Below are 6,202 nucleotides of genomic sequence, written 5' to 3'. Positions count from 1 at the left end.
TTGGAGACTTCCAGGGATCTACTGCCTTTGTCTCTCTTCTTTAGTTGTTACTATACTCAATCTGTGATCAGCCGTCAGGCTTAAGGACCGTGGGTGTGGCAACTTAATTCCTGTAGGCAGGGCTTTTATTTCCCCTTAGTATGACACCACTTGGAGGGGGATGGTCTGTCTGCTGTACTGGGGCTGAGTCAGCATTGGCTGGTCCTGGGAGGGGGTTAGTGTAGCTTCCACTTACTCCTCCGCCCTCCTGGATCTCCGTCTGTGTTGTCCTTGATGATATTTCTTTAATCTGTCTGGTTGTATTTCAGCTACTTTTTGGTGGATTTTTTCTCTGGTTAGTTGATCGAGAGTCACTCTGCCCACCTTGTCTTGAGATCTTTTGTGAAGGTGCTGCTAAAACATAATTACACAACCCAGGCAAGAAACCCACACCCTCCAATGTCTCCCCCAAATACAATCCCACTATAGGCTGCAAATGAGCCCGTGTTAATATACTTGTGGAGATACTGGGACTCTTATTTCGTAGGAGAAACAGAAAGGAGTTGTTTTAAATGAAGGAAGGGTAATTTTTGAGCTGGAAGTTGATAGAGTATTAATATTAGCAATTGGGATCAAGGTTATGTAAGAGAGCAATTAACACTTACACTGTCTGTTTGAAAAGGAGGGGAGGGTTACAGTGTGGAGTGTGAAAGTGGAAGTGTATAGTATTAGGATTATATAATCGGTATATACTATATGATTAGCGTGGGAGGTAGGGTAGACACAACAGACATCCAGGTAGACAGACAGCCAGAAATTGAAAGAGAGGGCTGGGGAGGTTAGAAGGTAGGAAATAGATTGAGAGAGAATTTTTTAAGGATAAAAATACAGAGTAGAAAATAGCAAGACAGGAAGGGAGAGAGGAAAGAGAGAGAGAAAGTAGAGAAGAGAAGGGTAGGAGAGAGAACAAAAGAAGAAGGGGAGGTAGAAGAGAGGGGACTGGATTAAAATTCTTTTTTAAATTATATGTTATAAAAAAGATTAGGAGATTAAAACATGATATAAAGTTGCAAGATAGAGAGAAAAGGTGAATATAGAGAGAGAGGAATAGGAGATAGGAAAGCAAGAGGATTTGGGAGGAAAAGAGCTCAGAGGAGGGAAGGAAATCAGGAGGAAGAGGAGATATTAGGGAGGGGAGGATTGAAATTGAAGAGTTGGCAAAAGATAGGATGAAGGAGAGAAATACAAGAGGTAGGGAAAGAAGTGGGGGGGTGGGGTAGAAAAAGAGAAGGGGTAAGAATAGGAGAGTAAAGGGAGAGGGGGATAGATTAGAATTATAATTTGAATATTAAGAGATTAGAATATAAAGTGTAATAGGGAGAGAGAGAGATTATGTATAGGGAGAGAAGGAAAATAAGGACAAGAGATGAAAGAAAAATGAATGTAGACTGAAGGGGGACAAAATAAAGAAAGAAATTTAATAAAGTTGAAGGTGAGTAGCGCAGAGAAAGGAGAGGGTGAGAAAGGGAGAGAACTTAAAATTATAAAATTAACTGAGAATAGGATGCAGGGGAGAATGCTAAGGGGAGAGAAGGGGGGAAAGGGGAGGGGAGAAAAGGAGCGAGAATAAGAAGGGACTGACGGTAGGGGTAGTTAGAGAGAGAGTGAGAGATAAAAGAATGAGGATTTTAACTCAATTCAACTTTTATGCACAGTCTCTGGGTGTTTTTGGTTTGTTTGTTTTTTGGTTTTTCCTTGCTTCCTTCCTGAGTCTGCTCCTATTCAAAATTCCATGAATTTCAAATCTTTTCTGGTTGGTTGGCTGGCTGTGGGAGGGTTCTGCTTGATTCTGGGGTTGCTAGTCTTTTTTTCGTGGGCCTACCACCGCTCTGCTGTGAGCTGCCTTTAGTTGTCCCCTCCTGAGGCAGCCTCAGCCCTCCTCAGGCTTGTCCAGCTACTCCTTCCCTCTGTTGGTCCAGCCTGTGCCTGCCAGCAATCACCGCCCTGCCTCTGGTCCTGTCTCTATTCCCAGGCTACAGCTTCTGCTCGCTTCCCTGTCTATATGCCTGCGCACCCCACCTCTCTCCCTGTCTCAAGATCGTCCTTTTGTTCTGCAGGACTCTGGCACAGTCGGTCAAAGTGCCGGGCCCAGTGGCCCTTTCCTGCCCAGGGCCTCTCCCCTAGTCTGGAGCTTTGCAGTGGCTTTCCTGCCTGTGCTCTTCTCCTTGCCCCAAAACTTTCTCTATTCCGAGCTACCGCTTCCTCTGGCTTCCCTGTCTATCGGCCTGCGCGCTCTATCTTTCTTCCCGCCACAGCACCGTCCCTTTGTTCTGTGGGACTCTAGTGTGGTCGGTCAGCGCAGCACTCTCCTTCACCGGAGCTCTCTGCCGGTCCGGAGTTTCGCAGCAGCCCTTCCCTGCGGGCCCTTCTCCTTGCCCTAAAACCGTCTCCCCTCCAGAACCTCCGCCCTCTTCCCTACTTACACACCCTGCGCGTCCTATTTCTCTCTTAGCCCCAAACCTGCCTTTTGTTCTGTGGAATTCTAGCGCGACTAAAGAGCAAACACTGATTTCAAGAACACAGTTCTCCCCTGGTCCGGAGTTCTGAAACAGCTTTTCTGTGCGGCCCGTCTCCTAGCCCCAAAACTGCTCCTTTGTTCTGTAGGGCCCTAGCGCAAGTGCTGGGCGCGCCCGGGATGCCGAGCTTTCCGTCGGAGGTTGCAGCTGAGGATGTTTCTCTCTAGACTCAGGTCACACAGTTTCTCCCACTCCTGGTTGTTCACTGTTCTCTCACTCCTCTGGCTTTTTCGGCCAAATCCTCTCCCTAACTCCCTACAAGAATTCACTCCCGGCTAGTGAGCTCTCCGGCTTGATACTGCAAACGCACGGAGTCTCAGAATGACTCAGCCTGCAGTTTGTGATAAACCCCTCCACCCCCCTCCACGCTGCTCCCACGGTCTCTTCCCCGTTCACGTTATCAGATATTCCCACTCACTCTGTCATTCCTCCCCGAGTTTGTTCCTCCTGGATTGTCTCCTTAACAGGAGCGAGCTGAGAACACTGTTCCTACTCCGCGGCCATCTTGGTCCCCCACCCACATTTAGTTATTTTATTAACTACATAAACTAAGATAATATGTCATTGTAAAAGCTAGATGAAATATTGATTTATTAGTTTTAAAATTATTTTTATTTATTGTCAATATATTTTAACATAGGTAATAAAGACTCTTCTTTGCTTTGCTAATACAGACACTGCTTTTAGTAATTGTCATTGTTCAAATATTAACTTCCACCACATGATTATGATAGAGCTGTTTACCAAAATTCAATATTCTTTTAAATGGTTATGTACTTCTGATTACCTAACAATAATATGTATTTGCCTTGATGTTAAGCACCTATGACTGAATAATTTCATTTCAGTTAATCACAGACACTACTTATAACTACTTTATATTAAAAGGTAAAAATAACAGTGTGAAATGGGTCTAAATCTACTAACTAGAATCTAATATATATTGCATAAAATCTACTTAAAGTTTTTGGGACCATTTTTAATGGCAGCATTTGCATGAAATAACAAGTCTCTTAAATAAGTCTCACATGTGTGTTGTAATTTAAGTTTTGTTTCTCTTTCTCACTGTCTCTATCTTACTCTGACTATGGCTGCCAAGGATGTTCACATGTTTTTTGCTCACACAGTTAAACATATGACAATTGTTTTAAATAAAAAACATTAGGGATTTTCAAGACTGAAATTCAGTATTCAAAATAGAATTCCAGTCCAAGATACTAATACAATATTCAAACTTAGCTTAGGGTCAAATCTTCTCTTCAATCTCAAACCTACTTCCGACTAGAAAATTGTTTTAAGTGAGAACAGTGGATATTGCATAAAATGGATGTTGGCAAATCCACAGGGTCAACAGAGAGATTGGAAAGATAAGAGAATAAAAACAGTTTTAACTGAACTGATAATTTTTTTATTTTGTCTGCAAACTTTTGCCCTTCAAATAGTTTTCTCTAAAGGTATACTATTATGGCTGTTTTGGGATTTACCTACTGAACCCTACATAAAACGTAATTTTATGACAGTCAACTAAGAAACATCAATTTTTAGCTTCTCACACATATAAAGTCATAAATACTTAAATTATTTACATTTATTTAAAACATGTATATTATATACACATTACATACAAGATATATAACAGAGCCACAAACCTAAAAATATTTCTCAAAACTAAGCACAGAAAAATAAAGACATTTTTTAAATGTGAAAAGGAGAAAAGGAGAGTAGAAAATATTTAAAGAATTTCCCAGACTATCTGAAATACATTAATTACAGAGTAAAGAAACAAAATAGATCATGAGAAAGGGAAATGCAACTAAATCTATTCATGGAATGCTAACAGTAAAACTGCACCACAGAAGAGGCAAATATAGGCAAGTGAATAAAAAACACAAGATTCTAAAGGAACAACAACAGACTGCACAAAAGCAACAAAGGAGTCTTGAAGTCAAGAACAAATTTTTGAGTTTTTAACATAAAAAAATTACCAATTTTATTCTATATTCTAGTTCCAATGGTAAATTAGAGATAGTTTGAAGCTAAGCTCAGAGGGACTGGTCCAGTCACACAATTAGAAAGAATGTACACCAGGAAACAGGAAATTGAATCCATAAGATGTAGAAACACAATAAATCAAGAAGTGTGAGTACATCAATATATTGATACATACTTGTAAATCCAAACAGATATTGTGTGTGAAACAATAAATAATAACCAATTCAGAGGAACGAAAAACAAATTGACCAAAATGTAATATAAAAAAGGGAAGGGAGAATATTTTACTTAAGGAATTTGAATTACTTTTGTGTGTTTTTATTCATTGTGCTGTTATAGTTGTCCCCATTTCTTTTCCCTTTGTTTCCCTCTGCCCAGCATCCCCCATCCCTCCAGCAATCCCACCCCCCTTAGTCCATGTCCATGGGTCATGCATTTTAAGTTCTTTGGCTTCACCTTTTCCTGTACTATTCTCAACATCCCCCTCTCTATTCTGCACCCTCCTACTATCGGCAGCCGTCCGTCTCGAGAGACGATGGTGTAGCTTCCCAAGAGTCTATCTGCACCGCCGAGAATGGCTGTGCAGTCCGACTCGGGAGTGACACGGTATCTGTCTCCTCCCGTGTTGAATCGACATCTTGCGATGACGCTGGAGTGTCCTCTCCAGTGAAGCTGAAGCTACAGAGCCTGGGCAGGGTGATATGGAGGGTCTGCTGTTGCCCATGCAGCAGACCCCCCCTCTCTTCGCAGCTGAAGGGTCCAAGGGAAAGACGGAGTCAATACAGCTTGGCTTCAGGTGCGCCGCAGGAGTTGCCGGTGTTGACTACAATGTCAAACCGCCTTAGGGACTCCGGCTCCGGATTTTCTGTCGGGGTTTACTCCCTTAGCCTTTCCCCTGAAGAGGTATGCCGCAAGGCAGCGGAGGTTTTTTGGAGTCAGAGTTTTCCTTCTCTGATGTGCCCTGCATGTTTTCCCTCCTTCTCTCCCCTTTCGCTCTCAGCTGACACCTCTCCACATGCTCCCCATACCTATGATTCTGGTCTCATTCTGGTTGTCTGCTTAGTTTGTTTTTGTTTTTATTTTTTAATTCTGTTGTTGATAGTTGTGATTCTGTTGTCATTTTAATGTTCATGGTTTTGATCTTCTTTTTCTTAAATAAGTCCTTTAACATTTCATATAATAATAACTTAGTGATGATGAACTCCTTTAGCTTTACCTTGTATGGAAAGTACTTTTTCTGCCCTTCCATTCCAAATGATAGCTTTGCTGGATAGAGTAATCTTGGTTGTAGGCCCCAGCCTCTCATCACTTTGAATATTTCTTGTCAGTCCTTTCCTGCCTGCAAAATTTATTTTGATAAATCAGCTGATAGTCTTATAGGTACTCTTTTGTAGGTAATTCTCTTCTTTCCTCTTGCTGCTTTTAATATTCTCTTTCTACTCTTAATCTTTAGAATTTTAATTATGATATGTCTTGGTGTGGTCCTCCCTAGGTCTAGCTTATTAGGGACTCTCTATGCTTCCTGGACCTGTTTGTCCATTTTCTTCCCCAAATTAGGGAACTTTTCCTTCATTATTTTCTTTACATAATTTTTCAATTTCTTGCCCTTCCTCTTCTCTTTCTGGTACCCCTATTATTCAGATGTTGGCAGGTTT

Source organism: Furipterus horrens, unplaced genomic scaffold (assembly GCF_987537825.1).
Source record: "Furipterus horrens unplaced genomic scaffold, mFurHor1.1.pri manual_scaffold_4, whole genome shotgun sequence".
Taxonomy (NCBI): Eukaryota; Metazoa; Chordata; class Mammalia; order Chiroptera; family Furipteridae; genus Furipterus; species Furipterus horrens.
Note: the sequence above shows the minus strand (reverse complement) of the source record.